The sequence below is a fragment of the Microcaecilia unicolor genome, chromosome 1 (genome assembly GCF_901765095.1).
Source record: "Microcaecilia unicolor chromosome 1, aMicUni1.1, whole genome shotgun sequence".
Taxonomy (NCBI): Eukaryota; Metazoa; Chordata; class Amphibia; order Gymnophiona; family Siphonopidae; genus Microcaecilia; species Microcaecilia unicolor.
Window position 1 is genome coordinate 333,765,556 of NC_044031.1, and position 15,195 is coordinate 333,780,750.

The following is a 15,195-nucleotide window of genomic DNA, read 5'->3' on the forward strand; positions in this document are numbered from 1 at the left end:
CCAAGCAGCTCTTTATTCCAGCCCCCTGGGGCACACTTCTTCCAGCTCAAAACATTATCACAAACTTCAAACACTTTCACAGATGTTCCCCCTGAGCCTCACACCCATAGACACCTGGGCTCAGTGCTAACAGCCTTCTGTCCTCCAGCCCCTGGCTGCTAGTTCCTTGGTCTTCTTACACAGTTCTATATACAATGGATTAATACAACAGTCTCTCTAGAGCCCAGCCAGTACCTTCAGGAAATCCTCTTTCCTCAGCTGCCAGCTCGCCAGTTCCTTTCTCTTCTCCTCTCTTTCAAAACTCAGCCAGGTATAAAATGGGTGACTAGCTTCTACACCCCTTTAGGCTCTTCCCCCTAATTCCAGGCAAGACCCAGCCCATAACAACCTTCACCTGTTTCCAATCCAGGACTCTCCCAGGTCCTAGCGACCTCCACCTGGACCTTCCCCTACTGGCTCCCTCTAGTGACCCATCCTAAGCATAATCATTTTCCCCCATTTCTATGGGAACAGCACCACCTAGTGGCCTACCCAGGATAGGACAGCCCCTTATTCTTCACACTGCACACAACTTTGGAACACTCTACCTAAAGCCCTGAAAATCACAAACAACCTGCTAAGCTTTTGCAGAAACCTGAAAATGCATCTTTTCAAAAAAGCATATCCCAGTATGTTACCAGATTGATAATACTTTTTTTATTAGCTTTCAAAAGTAACCCTTCATCTTCCAATCAGGAATAAGCAAATGACATCTTGACTGACATTGACATTTTTCTTATGATGACTGTGTAGATTAAATCATCGTGAGACTGCCCAAGCTATCAAGGGCATGCACATTCGCAAAGCTACCAAGTATCTAAAGGATGTGACCTTAAAGAAGCAGTGTGTTCCCTTTCGACGTTACAATGGAGGCGTTGGCAGGCCAAACAGTGGGGCTGGACACAGGGACGCTGGCCTAAAAAGAGCACAGATTTCCTGCTACACATGCTTAAAAATGCTGAAAGCAATGCTGAGCTCAAGGGTCTCGATGTTGACTCCTTGGTCATTGAGTACATCCAGGTCAACAAGGCCCCTAAGATGCGTAGACGGACCTACCGTGCTCATGGCCGCATCAACCCATACATGAGCTCTCCCTGCCACATTGAGATGATTCTCATAGAGAAAGAACAGATTGTTCCCAAGCCAGAGGAGGAAGTCGCTCAGAAGAAAAAGATATCTCAGAAAAAGCTGAAGAAGCAGAAGCTTATGGCCCGGGAGTAAATCCACATGTGTATATAAATTAAAATTAAAAAAAAATAGTTTCAGAAAAAAAAAAAAAAAAGCATATCCCACTGATCTGACATAATCGCCGATTACTGCAACATAACATAACTGAAACATGACAGGAACATAACTCATAACCTCCGTTTCATGATGTCTTATGTGGTTAACCCATTTTTGCTTCACTTAACTATTCAACAAAAACAGTCTTGTATCCATTTTACTGGAGTTGTAACCACTTCTCCAGAGTTATATAAACCACATTGAGCCTACAAGTATGTGGGAAAATGTGGGATACAAATGTAACAAATAAATAAATAAATAATCTTATTTTCTTTTCTCTGTTTTTGAACTAACTTGACTAACACATCACTGAACTATACACAGAAAGAGAAAAATGACATAGCTCGCCTTGTATTATGCTTGGTCAGTTACACAGTTATTGCAAGTTCATTAAAGTCTACTCTTAACTGGCATAAACTGATTAGAAGTAGCTACAGGTGATTAGAATATAATCATTTTTTTAAACACACTATTTTACATTTTGTTCTACCTACTCTTACTGTAATTCACAAATTCTTCAACACTTTTTTGTACTTATTTCCTGATTGCTAATTTTGCTTTAGGTTTGTATTACTATGAGGCTCATTTTCAAAGCACTTAGGGCCCTGTTTACAAAGGTGCATTAGTGTTTTTAGTGCATGCTAACTGTGTAAATACCCATAGGAATATTATAGGCATCCACACAGCATGCTAATTTTTAATGCATGCTAAAAATGCTAGCATGCCTTTGTAAACAGGGCCCTTAGACTTACAAAGTTCTATAGGTTACTATGCAACTTGTAAGTCTATAAGTGAATTTAGGTTAGGTTTTTATTATTTTTTAATTTCACATTTCCAGCATTGCTTGTACTGGCAATCACATATTTATTAGACATGCCTTCAAAGTGTGAAAACCCAGCACCCAGTGAGATGCTGCCATAAATGTTTGTGCTTTTAAGGTCAGTACTATTTTCTTATTTTTTTCTGATTGGAGCTGCTCTGTCTCCAAACCTCACATTTCAAGTCTTGTTCAGTGGGCTTTTAAGGGGAAAATTACATTTTGCTTTTCAATTATTTCTATTTTTATTTTTTGTGGAAACTCGGTTGTCAGGCAAAAATTATCACCAGCCTCGAAGGCGAACATGTTAGCTCATGTGTACTGTGCTAAGCAAGTCTAATAATGCTGTTATCTTTACGGAAACAGACAATCTACACTTACTTTGGTTGCTATTCAGCAACATTCTCAGAAAAAAAAATGTTTACTAGACTTTAAAACAATTCTACTTATTTTTCTTATACGACATGGACTATTCCTTTGTAAAATAATATTACTTAATGTGGGCATTCACATACTCCCTTTCCACAACAAATAAACAACAAAATACTACAATGTATGGCAAAATCAGAGCTACAGCTTTATTATAGCAATATTCAATTAGCTTGCATATCATTATGATTGAACAAACTGGCATGCCCCTTTCCAGCCTAGTAAAATGCATAAATTATATGACTATCTCCAGAATCCCACTTATGCAAAAACGTGAATTGACATCATCTGCAAAATTGGCAACTACCACCATCATCCTCCCTGCTAAACTGTGACATCCTAGCCAAGAATGAGTGCCAACTTAGGATATCTAGGCTAGACAAAACTACTGTGATGATGCCAGGATTTTCTGATTAAAGGCCTTAAATTCTTTCTCATGGAAGGTCACTGAACTTCTCAGCAGTAATGCAAGTAACATAGTAGATGACGGCAGAAAAAGACCTGCATGGTCCATCCAGTCTGCCCAACGAGATAACTCATATTTGCTGCTTTTTGTGTATACCCTACTTTGATTTGTACCTGTGCTCTTCAGGGCACAGACCATATAAGTCTGCCCAGCACTATCCCCGCCTCCCAACCACCCGCCCCTCCTCCCAACCACCGGCTCTGGCACAGACCGCACAAGTCTGCCCAGCACCATCCCCACCTCCCAACCACCAGCCCCGCCTCCCAACCCCGGCTCCGGCACAGACCGTACAAGTCTGTCCAGCACTATCCCTGCCTCCCAACCACCAGTCCCGCTGCCCACCACCGGCCCTGGCACAGACCGTACAAGTCTGTCCAGCACTATCCCCGCCTCCTAACCACCAGCCCCGCCTCCTGATCCTGACTAAGCTCCTGAGGATCCATTCCTTTGGCACAGGATTCCTTTATGCTTATCCCACGGCCATTGGTCCTCCCAAATCAACAATCCAACACACTCGTCCTTCCTAGTCTTGATTTTTTATTATTCATTTAAAACAAAATCAGACAAATACAGCAAACATGTATGGAAAATAGATACAGGATAAAAAGAAAAGCAAAGATGGAATATTCATACATTAATAAAATTACAATTCCTGAATAATACTCAGTCCTCGAAAGGGGGGTAGGGGATCTTATCCTACATAATTCCATGAAATCAACGAAAAAGGAAATTTAAGGATATATATCCCAGGCAATTATTAATATTTTGCAGAGACCCTACTTTAAAGGAGTAGACCTAACAGGGTGTGAAGGAACCTTGAGAATAAGTTGTTTCCAGCAAAGAAAACAGTTAACTGTTGGGGATCATAAAAAATATATTTTGACCCTTGCATTCTGACCACACATTTATATAGGTAGTTCAATCAAAATTTGAACTGATAAACTCCAGGCCTCATCATTCCTAGGTTGGAATTAATGGGCCCACATATCCAACTCTGCCACAAGAGAAGACAGCACCACTCACCCTCCTTAGCTGTGATCCTGAAGCTCCCCCCTCCAATCTCTAAAGCATCTTGAAAATAACAACAGAATATTCCAGACTATATCTAAAAGATGATCAGGCCAACAGAGGCTTGGACAATCCATAGTAAACAAATCATGACTCAACACCAAGTCCCAAGCATCATAACAAGCTTAGCCAATTCAGAATTCACCCTTTTCTATAACTGCTCAATTGCTTTCACTTTCAGAGCCCCATGACTGGGAATAATGTATGAGCAAATATCATCACACTCTCAGAAAATAGCCCATAATTTCCAAGAGATCTCTTTCTTCATCTGCTTTGAGATCTATACCATTTACAAAATCAATACCCCCAAGATGAATTAACAATAAATGTAAGGCAACCACCCAGTGCCTGGCTTGCAAAAGAGAAGGTAAGTATTGGTCCCAAAGCATGTGCACAGAAGCCAAGCATACCATGGAACTAACTCTTCTGCACTTGTGCCAAGCATAATTGTCCCGCACCAAAGCACAATCCTCCCGCCGAACTCCCTAATACTCAATGCTATTTGCATCTCATTAGTGTTGAGCATTAGGGCATTGTTCTTCTGCACTGTTGTGGTGGTATTTTTATGGTGCTATTCCGAACAGTGCCAGAGATTTGAGCATTGGGGCCTCAGGGCACCTTTTGGTTCCCTGGATGTGATTGAAACAAGTCTAGATAAAAATGTCCTTCTTTTTTACCTTGGACATTTCTTCCTGTTCCATTATCACTGAATTAAGTCTTAATTTTGTGCCCACTCTAATATCGCTCAAAACATGCCTACAACATACCCCCTTGCTCTTTGGATAAACTGCAGTGTAAAACGTACAAATTCTGCCTTTCTAAAATCACAATTTGAATATTTTTGGCATATAAACTTGTTTTGACCATTTTGAGATGTCCATCTGCTTTGAAAATGAGTGTCATAGTATTCTATAAGTTTTCCTCTAATTCTATAAATGTGACTAGCATGCAAAATTGCAAATGTAAGTTATATAATAGTGCCTAAATTAATTATTTAAATGGAGGCTAATTGGCTTTAACTGTTAATAATGACCTTTAAGTGATGTTAATTGGCACCAATTTGCAGTTACACATATCACTGCACTTAGGCGCTATTCAATATTTATTATTTTATTTATTGCGATTTATTTAACTGCATTTATGAAGAGATTCAGCCAAGATGGTGTAAAGCAGGTACAGTTTAACAAAAAGCTTACAGTTTGTTAACGGCATAACAGTAGTAAAAATGACCAAATATAAACATGAATAAAATAAGGGCTCTGTTTACTAAGGTGCTTTAGCATTTTTAGTGTGAACAAACACCCATAGGAATATATGGTATCTCCAGCATTAACACATTCTAATTTTTAGTATAAGCTAAAAACACTAGCGCACCTAGAGCGCAGCTTAGTAAACAGGGCCCTGAGGTACACTTGAGAACAGGAAATTAAAACTTAATAATAGGACTACTATGAAATGGTATCAAAAATGCACACTTTTAGCAACACTGAAATTGAAATAACAGAGATATAATACATCAGCATATTATTAATGAAACATCTAATAAGCATGCATTAGAACATTCAAATAACATAGATATGATGTTAATGCTTTTCTACAACACAGCTTACTGTGTACCTGAGGGGTCAAGTGCAGATGTATAGATGGCGGACAAGATGGGTGGCTTAACTCTAGAGAAGGTCTTTGTACAGTTAAACAAGATATAAGGAACTGGTCTAAATTACAGTGTGTGTTGCAAACTAGTCCAGGTACAGAGTGGTGTATAGTCAGTCATCCTATGTATTAAAGGCCTGGGAAAAGAGCCAGGCTTTCACTTGCTTCTAGAAGTAGAGGTAGTCCCAAGTTAGGTGTAGCCCCTCTGAGAATAAATTCTAGAGCGTGGGGGCTACTCCTGAGAAAGCTTGCTGGAGGGCAGTGCTTTTTTTGTGCCAGTACGCGCCGGTGCAGTATACCGGCACCTTTTTTCTGAGGGCCGGCTCACTTGCTCCCCTTCAGCTCCCCGACTTTCCGTTCATGCCCCCTGCATTGAAATCTTCTATTTACCCGAAGTCGCAGCGGTGAACCAGCAGTGAAAGCAGCAGGCAGGCAGGCTTGTCTCCTCGTCGCTTCCCTTCCCTCTCAGTGTCCTTCCCTTGCAGAAAGGAAATTATATCAGAGGAAGGCGGGACGTTGAGAGGTAAGGGAAGCAATGAGGAGACGAGCCTGCCAGCCTGCTGTTTTCACTGCCGGTTTGCCGCTGCGACTTCGGGTAAATAGAAGATTTCAACACAAGGGGCACAAATGGAAAGTCGAGGAGCTGAGGGCGGGCCGGTGGGGGTGGGGTTCGAATGATCTCGGGGGCAGGTGGAGGCTGGTGCGAGTCACTGGACATGAAATGGAGGGGGATGATAGGGGGCAAAGGAGAATTGCTGGACATGGATGGGAGGGCAGAGGAGAATTGCTGGAAATGGATGGGATGGGAGGGTGAGGGCAAGGGAGAGAGGAGAATCACTGGACATGAATGGGATGGGAGGGGAGGGGGGAGAGAGGAGAATCACTGGACATGGATGGGAGGGAAGGATAGGGGCAAAGGAAAAATCGCTGGACATGGATGGGAGGGGAGGGAAGGGGAGAGAGGAGAATTGCTGGATATGGATGGGAGGGAAGGATAGGGGCAAAGGAAAAATCGCTGGACATGGATGGGAGGGGAGGGAAGGGGAGAGAGGAGAATTGCTGGATATGGATGGGAGGGAAGGATAGGGGCAAATGAGAATCACTAGACATGGATGGGAGGGGAGGCCAGAGGAGAATTGCTGGACATGGATGGGAGGGGAGGGCGGGGAGAGAGGAGAGTTGCTGGACATGGATGGATGGAGGGGAGGGCAGGAGAAATGCTGGACATGAATGGAGTGGAGGGCAGGGAAGAGAAATGTTGGAGGGAAGGAAAGACAGAGGAAGGAGATGCACACCGATGGAGGGGAAGGGAGAGAGGAGAAATGCTAGACATGGATGGAGAGGAGGAAAGAGAGAGGAAGTGAGATGAACATGGATGGAGGGGAGGGGGAGAGCAGAAAAGCTGTACATGGATTGAGGGGAGGGGGACAGAGGAGGAAATGCACATGGATTTAGGGGAGATGAGAAATTCTGGACATGGATGGAAGGGAAGGGAGAGAGGAGAAATGCTGGACATGGATGGAGAGGAGGAAAGAGAGAGGAAGTGAGATGAACATGGATGGAGGGGAGGGGGAGAGGAGAAAAGCTGTACATGAATTGAGGGGAGGGAGACAGAGGAAGAAATGCACATGGATTTAGGGGAGATGAGAAATTCTGGACACGGATGGAGGGGAGGGGAGAGAGTTGAAATGCTGGACATGGATGGAGGGAAGGAAAAAGAGAGGAAGTGAGATGAACATGGATGGAGGGGAGAGGAGAGGAGAAATGCTGGACATGGATGGATGAGAGGGAAGAGAGAGGAAGGAGATGCATATGGATGGAGGGGAGGGAAGAATAGGAAGGAGATGCATACTGACGGAGATGAGGGGAAGGGAAAAGAGGGTGGAGAAAATAGGCAAAAACTGGATCCACTCTATACCTCCTCCAGTCAAGTCTGCAGAGGACCCAGCTTTTACCTATGGATGTAGAGCAAGAAATGAAGAAGAAAGGAGGGAAGTAAAGAAATAAATGGAAAGGAAGCCCTGGAAACGGAGTTAAGGGAACAGAGAGAGAGCAGCAGAATCAGAGACTGGGACCAACATGATCAGAAAAACAAAGTCACCAGACAACAAAGGTAGAAAAATCATTTTATTTTCATTTTAGTGTTTGTAATATGTCCAATTTGAGAATTTACATATGCTGTCTTGTTTTGCACTGGGTATACTGGAGCTGTAACAGCTTACAAAAATTATTTATAATGAAAAAAATCACGTTATTTTTTTCTCCTATACTGGAATAGTATTTTCAATGATACCTGTTTATATGCGCCATGGCTGGCATAAGGGGTGTGACTACTGTTGGTGTGGCTACTGTATGAGTGGAGCCATAGTTGGTAACCCCACCCATAATGATTACCGGTACCTTTTTTCCTACAAAAAAAACACTGCTGGAGGGTATCACATTGTACAATTTTCTATTAACCTAGAGGCTAAATTCAAAGGGAGCATTCACATGAAAAGGGCATGGGTGGGTCAAGGGCATGTCAGGCACTTACATGTTAAGTTTATAGAATACTGTCAATTACACATGTATTGACGGTATTTAGATTACATTCTTTAGATACTGTTTATGTAGCACCTTAGGAAGAGAATCCTTTGCTTCTGAATCCAATCTATATTAATTTGGAAGAGGTTTCTTGATGACAACTTTTTTTTTTATCTGAGTAGATATTAAAGATGTTTTGCTAAAATTTATACTATTGTTGAATGCTCTGGATCCTAACCTGCAATTTGTATTGACTTGTAACTCTTGTGCTATACATTTTTTGGATATCCATATTGTTAAAACCTTGGATGTTTTTGACAATACCTTATATCTAAAGAAATCTGTTTGGAACAGCTTTGTTGCACTTTCACAGTTTCCACCCATGTAAATTAAAAGAGAGTCTGCCAGTTAGTCAATTTCTACATTTACAATGAATCAGAACTAGGCAAATCCAATAAGGGGAGGCCGCACACAAATGGGCCGAAGGCCAACAAAGACTACGGGGAAGGGGGGTTAGGAGAGAGTAGGGACAAAGAACAACTGCAAAAGAATTAGGTGAGGAAAGGGTTAAAGAGAATGGGGAGGGAGGAAGAAAGGAGGAGCAGCAGACAGGAAGGATACAGAGAAGGAGTCATTTTGAGACCAGCGAGCATAGGAGGAGCTGTGCTGAACTGCAATTCCAATTCCTTCGCTACTTTGCCACGCCTTGCCACGTTTACCCGCTGCACTGTACTCACAGTAATTGGGGGCTCATCCAGGGTCCATGAGCTGGAAAAAAGGGGCACTCATCCTTCACTAGCGACTTCAATTTGCCTCCTGCAAAACACTGTTTGCAGCACAACAGGGTATGTCCGACTCAGTCATCGTTCAAAAAAACAAAAAGTGGAGACGGGGAGTGGGGTTCCACTGCCATGTGAATGCCATCCGCTGATATTTTACCAGCGGCAATGGAGTGGCGACAGCAGTATTGCCTCCATGGTGGGACAATCACAAATTGCTGCACAGCGTTGTGGACACAGTCCGTCGCTAGCACGCAGGAGCAGGGCGTTCAAGGCCGGTAGGAGCACATTTTCAAAAAATCAACAGGGCGCGCATGGCTGTGGCTTTTTTCTTTATTGTCCCTTGTTACTGCAGTTCAGTGCTGCAGATCATTTCGCGGTAGTCCTGGGAGTCACACACCCAAGCACACAAGTGCAGAAGACAGAGCAAACTTTTTTGGTGTTCGCGTTGGCCCAGGGGTGCGCCTTTCGCATACAGAGCAAACTTTTCTGGTGTTTCACGTTGGTTCATGGGGCGCGCCGTCCACGCCCAGGCGCACATTTTAAAAGTACAGAACAGGGTTTTTTCTGCCGCCTGCCCGTGACTACAGCGGATGGATGTGTCCGGATGGTACAACATAGTGGCAGACACTTGGCTGTGCAGAGCAACACGCTTCCCCTAATCGCCAATTCTTTTAGTATCTCCATTGCAGGAATGCCACCTGAACACAGCAAAAAGCAGACAGCAGCAGCCAAAACCACAAGACGGGCACGCTGACCACTGAGCATTGGGGAGGAATAGATAATGCCCTGTTTAGCACACATTTGCATGCTCATTGCATTCAGAGCTGGCGAGTGTGTTGCTACACGAGCTCGCTGGATCTGATCATTGGGTAGGAGCAAACGTGGGTACTAGTATGGCACTTTTGGTCTCTAGCGCCCGAGTTTGCTTCTGATCTTTAGAGCCTCAGTTAGATAGCTTCAGGATTTGATTTAAACTGCTAAAAACAGAATTTAGCCAAGTGATGTAGGATTTATGAACACCACTAAATTATGTGAAAAAAGGAATTTCTAGCAAATTCCTGTGCGCTGATTTTAAAGGCCTAGGCAGAATATAAAACTGGTTTTTAAGAGGATTCATAATCAGAAACCTACTTATTTGATGAAAATATTACAATGTTTATAATTTTAAAATACTTCTTTCCTTTATAGGAAGCCAATGTAATTGGCATAATAAAGGTTTTTTTGCTTTTCCTAGTTCCTTTTACTCATGATCACTTAAGCAGCAGAATTTTGAATATTTTGTCATTTTTGTTTCAGGATCAGTGTCTGGAAAAAAATACCACTCTACCTTTCCAGCCCCCCCCCCCCCCCCTTTCAACAGTTTATAATTCTCTTTTTTCCTCCATCAGTCAATAAACCTTTATCCTTCAATCCCCCCTACATCTACTGGGGGTTATCCTGATGGGTAAGGGGGGCAGAAGCAATCACTTGGCTAAATTCTGTTTTTAGCAGTTTAAATCAAATCATGAAGCTATCTAACTGAAGCTCTAAAGATCAGAAGCAAACTCGGGCGCTAGAGACCAAAAGTGCCATACTAGTACCCGCGTTTGCTCCCACCCAATGATCAGATCCAGCGAGCTCATGTAGCAACACGCTCGCCAGCTCTGAATGCAATGAGCATGCAAATGTGTGCTAAACAGGGCATTATCTATTCCTCCCCAATGCTCAGTGGTCAGCGTGCCAAACATTGGTGCTGCTCCCGGAGCAAACCCTACGCCAACTCAGAGTTGGCATTAGGGTTTGTAGAGCATTGGGGAGGAATGGAGAGCCCTATCCAGCATGCATTTGCATGCTTGCAGGCCCCCCAAAGCCCCCCACATGCACGCCCTGTGGAAAATTGAATATTTTGATAATCAACTTAGGCGTAATAACCTAAGATTTTTAAATTTTTCTAAGACTCCTTTGATATCTCCGAAGGAAATGCTAAGTAAATACTTTTCCGATATATTGGGAATTCCAAAAAAAGCTTTGCCTCCAATTGTAAAAGCTTACTATATTTCGGGAGCTAAAACATCTTCGGTGGAGACCCCAGAATTGAATTTAACACAATTTCTTGAAACATCCTTAGAAGCTATTACAGAACACAAGACTCTCCTAGCATCTTTTGCCTTCGAAACCGACAGAAATAATGTATTTAGACTATACTTCAGATTTATTTCAGCTCAATTTTTCGGTTCGAAGATACAAATGTTTCCTGATATCAGCAAATCTACTCAGAGAAGGAGGAGAGAATTTCTGGGGCTAAGGCCTCGGATTCTCGCATTAGGTGGCACTTTCAAACTGAAATTTGCATGTAGATGTCTTATTTCCTTAAATATGGCTTATTATGTATTTTTTGACCCAGACAAATTGAGGCAATTTATAATAGCTAAAGAAAGCGGTGGTGAAGCAACCTCGAAAGCACCAGAAGGGAGCTAAAACTGCTGGCAGGGACCTGGACTTCACCCTCTCATTGTACCTTATTTAGAGTTTTTCTCTTAATTTTTCCTTATTCAATTGCTTTGTGTCTTGATCATTATTTGTGGACTAAGTAACAATGCTATTTCTATTTAATCCTCGACTATGTAAAGGATAAAGACGTTTTCATTTGTTGTATTTCCTGATTTTCCAACATTTATTTTATGTGAATGTACATTTTGAAATCTATAAATAAAGAATTAAAATGGACAAGCCCTCTCTTTTTGCCTTATAAATAATCTGTGAAGGTTCTAAAATAGCTCATCCTTGTTTTCTTTGCCAGGGAATTCAGCATCAATAACTTTTGAGTTTGTGGGTCAAAGCACCAAATTTCCATTGACTTTGGGTTCCATTAGCATTAAGGATAAGGCCATAAGAACATAAGTATTGCCATACAGGGACAGACCAAAGGTCCAACAAGCCGAGCATCCTGTTTCCAATAGTGGCCAATCCAGGTTACAAGTACCTGGCAAGATTCCAAAACAGTGCAATACATTTTATGCTGCTTATCCTAGAAATAAGCAGTGGATTTTCCCCAAATTCATTTTAATAATGGTTTATGAACTTTTCTTTTAGGAAGCTATCCCAACCTTTTTTAAACCCCGCAAAGCTATCTGCTTTTACTACATTCTCTGGCAACGGATTCGAGTTTAATTACACATTGAGTGAAGAAATATTTTCTCTGATTCAATTTAAATTTTGTAGCTTCATTGCACGCCCCCTAGTCCTCGTATTTTTGGAAAGAGTAAACAAGCGATTCATGTCTATCCATTCAACTCCACTCATTGTTGTTCTTGCTTCATTTTGCATTCTTCCCTTTTTCCCTGGTGTTCCTCCCTACATTCCTATTTCTCTGAATTACCCTATCCTTGTGTCTTTTCCTCCCTTCCTCCCCAGTTGTGGATGCGTTGTGTGTATGTTATAATCCTTTTCTTTAAATATTGTAGTTCCTGTCTCTGTCTTTTTTAGCCTGTACCTCACCTTGTCTTGCGAGTCAGTTAAGGTGTTATAACAAGTTCAAAATAAACATAAACATAGACATCAAATAAAAAATAAGTAATGTAACATGCATCACCAAATTATGGACCTAGAATTCTGGGGATCCATAAGAATAACAACCAATAGCAAAAGATTAAATCCCCCAAATCCTAAAGGGTCCTTTTAGTAAGCTGCGTTAGGTACCAATGTGCACCTAATGCAGCATTTGTTCAGGCATCCTGCATTAATGTCTAAATGTGCACACATTAACCACATGCATGAGCTTTTACTGCCAACAGAATTGGTGGAGGTAAGTGCTCACGTGGTAATTTCCAGAAATAGCCATGCTTATGTACTTATGTAACCCTCAGTGAGCGTCAAAGGCCTGATGAAACAGCCAGGTCTTTATCGCTTTCTTGAAACTTTTAAACCTTAAGTCTCTACAGATCTCAATAGGAAGATTATTTCAAGTGAATGGGGCAGCAACATAAAAGCAAGTGAATGGGGCAGTAATGTAAAAGGCACAGTGTCTGGTGCTTTTGAATTGGGCAGCTTTGGGTCCCGAAAGAACCAAAATGTGGTCATTTAGTGATCGAAGAACACGACCAGGGTGTAAGGGATAACATGGGAAACCAGATAAGGGGGAGTTCTCAATCTGAAGCCTCTGAAAGTTAGACCCAGAAGTTTATATTTAATCCTTTGTTGAACTGGAAGTCAGTGGTATTCTAAGAAGGTGTGAAATGGGATGAGATTTAAGGACATAACAGAGAAGACGAATTGCAGCTTATTGTTTATGGTGTTCTTGTAAAGTTTATTTAATATGTATGGTTTGTAGTATAGTTTTAGGGGAGTTATATGTTTGTGATTTTATTATTTCATACGTTGAACTATAAACTGTGTAGAACTATTTGTGATTTGCAGTATATAAATAAATAATTTAACCTAATTTTTGGAAATGTAATCTTCCATTATTATTTAAAGTACACTAACATGGAATCCACTGCATAACCATATAGGGATGAATTCTACAAATGGCACCAAAAAAGCACTATTCTATAAACCACAGTTAAAGTTAGGGACACTTTATAGAATAGCACTTATGCCCAGGAATCCCATATAACGTTAGGTGTGGACTAAAATGTGGTACAAATCTTTGCATTAAATTAGGCGCATTCCCCCCTTATTCTATAACTATGTATGTTAATTTTAGGAATACACCTCATTCAACCCATGACCCTCCCATTTCTTCGCCCCCCTTTTTGAACTTGCATGTAAAATTTAGGTACAGATCCTGTTCCTAAATGTATGCACATATATTCCAATTTAATTGTAATTAGTGTCAATAATTGTTAATAAGCCAATTAGTGCTACGTAGCTCATTATTCAATTAAATTGCAAATGCAAATTGCACATGTGCCCAAATTTATATGCCCAATTTTTAGTGACTTTTATAGAATTTGGGGGATAGTTTCCACATCCAGCAGATCGTCTTGGCAATATAAGAATTCATTAACTTAAATAAAAACAAGTTCAGGGTTCATTTACTGCTTCCTGAGGGGCTTAGGATGCAATTAAAAAGTTGATGCAAAAAGAAATCTTTTAACTAATTTTCTAAAAGACTTCTAATTCACTTCTTTCCATTGGGGCTACTGCCAAATAATTCCATAGAGTAGAAACACTACAGGAGTTTACTGTCCTGTTTGTCCACACTACAGTGACTAACACTGTTGAAAGTCAAAACAGGACTTTGTCAAGGAACTATAACAATTTACCTGGAGCATGAAAGACAGTTGTCTTTTTTGTTTTTTTTCTTTGTATGGACCCCTTGCCTCTGTTTGTTATATTAACACTCTATCTGATACATAATTCTCTCTAAGACATTGAAGAATAAATCTATTACAACATTTAAACATAGTGATGGAAGTTGAAATATGCTTCACCATTCAATTGGGAACCATTGGAGTGCCAGGAATAATGAAGAGATATGATCCCAGTGACATATTTCTAGTATAGGAAGGATTTCAAAATTCTCTATATATTGAAGATCCAGTGATATATTTTTTAGTAATTGAATCCATAAGGGAATGCACCAATCTACTCCTTTAATAAATACTGAATGAATCAGTGCTGACAGATGATCTGCCTCCAAAGATGGCTTTACTTGTCACAGCTATCAAATAGAAAAATATCAGGTTGTAGCAATATTGGTGATATGAATCCTCATACTGAGCTCAGAATGAAGATAGACTAAAAAGCATGACAATCAGGGTCTAGTTTTAAATAAGAAGACCTAGAGACAACTCCCAATTGGCAAAAATACTGCAGCTGTGTGCTGAGGTTATAACTCACTCCTTAAGAGCACAGAAGTAGAAAAGTATTTAATAGCAAAGATAGAAATGTCCTTTGTGCCCACTTCTGGAAGCAGGATACTGGGCTAGATGGATCATTGGTCTGAACCAGTATGGCTATACTTATGTTCTTATAGAAACCGAAACAGGTAAGACCAATATTGGACAATAGTCCCTACAGGCTTAGGTTCCAGTATGTTTCAAATTTGACTCTTTCCCATCATGACTAGGAAAGCTTCACAATTCTATAAAACTGGGCTGCAGTCCTACCACTACTGTTCTATTGAGTCTTCTATTGAGATGGACATGGGG

At 41.1% G+C, this 15,195-nt stretch overlaps 1 pseudogene; it reads left to right on the top strand.

Annotated features, from left to right (window-relative positions):
* Positions 1 to 806: 806 nt before the first annotated feature.
* On the top strand, positions 807 to 1,309 carry LOC115460250 (annotated as a pseudogene).
* Positions 1,310 to 15,195: the final 13,886 nt, after the last annotated feature.